At 35.9% G+C, this 1,135-nt stretch overlaps 1 protein-coding gene across 1 annotated transcript in view; it reads left to right on the forward strand.

The window, feature by feature from the left end:
- LOC106872496 (S-phase kinase-associated protein 2) overlaps window positions 1-1,135 on the forward strand; it is a 16,404-nt gene continuing 15,269 nt past the window's right edge. Inside the window, exon 1 of the mRNA XM_052974862.1 lies at window positions 1-53. The gene's annotated coding sequence lies outside the window, so the exon portion shown is untranslated. The remainder of the gene's footprint in view (window positions 54-1,135) is intronic.

A 1,135-nucleotide genomic window follows, 5' to 3' on the forward strand; every position in this document is an offset into this window, starting at 1 on the left:
GTTGAGGAGGGTATTGGATTTAACCAAACCCCGGAGGATACAGGTAATACCGAGTAAGTGCTGTATACCTCTATCCATAAAATTCTTCAACCTTACCTTTGCTCTCTTTATCCTTGTTTTTATATATTTACATATATATATGTATATATATACATACATACACACACACATATATGTGTATGTATTTATGTATGTATGTGCATATATCTATCTATCTCTCTCTCTCTCTCTCTCTATATATATATATATATATATACATGTGGTAAGAAGCTTGCTTCCCTGCTACATGGTTCCAGGTTCAGTCCCACTGTGTGGCACCTTGGGTAAGTGTCTTCTACTATAACCTTAGGCAGACCAAAGCTTTGTGAGTGGATTTGGTAGATGGAAACTGAAAGAAGCCTGTCATATATCATCATCAGGCAGTACTGGCAACGGCCACGCTCAAATGGTAAACAGTCAACAATACGTAAACAGAGGCATACAAACTGCCTTAGTTATACATCGCACCATGGGACACATTTGTGTCACACTCTATACAATTTTAGAGACTACTCCATAACGCTTATGGCATTACCACAGGTAATTTCAATGCGTGGATGAATCACCTGATAACTCCACGGGCGGTGCGTGCTCATGTCAAAATATACAAAATAAAAAATAAAATTAACATTTAATTTTTTATCCATCTGTCCATCCATAGTTAAAAAAAAACTTCCTCCCTTTCTAATCCTTGCCATCGAGCTGATGTATAACTACTTCCGGTTGATGTACGCAAGTCTGTGGAATTTGTTCTGTTTGGAGGTTGTTTTGTTGGCGCTAAAATCAAACATGGTTAATGTGAAAGAAAGCAAAAAATCTAAGAATACCACCCATGAAAAAGAAAATGCACCCAGTAGGTCGGTATAGAAATATATTCAGTGACATGCTTTGAGCATTCTTTCATATTTTTTTTATTAGATCTCCCAGAAAATTTAATCTGGTGTTGTCTTTTGGCGCTTCACTATCTCCTGGTTTTATGTTATTTTTTGGTTATGAATTTTTGCTGTGTTTGTCATTTTCGGGCATAATTATACATACATTTGCAAGTGTATATGCACACATAGACGTGTGAGTGTGTATATATATATATATATAT

Source organism: Octopus bimaculoides, chromosome 19 (genome assembly GCF_001194135.2).
Source record: "Octopus bimaculoides isolate UCB-OBI-ISO-001 chromosome 19, ASM119413v2, whole genome shotgun sequence".
In the NCBI taxonomy this organism is placed as follows: Eukaryota; Metazoa; Mollusca; class Cephalopoda; order Octopoda; family Octopodidae; genus Octopus; species Octopus bimaculoides.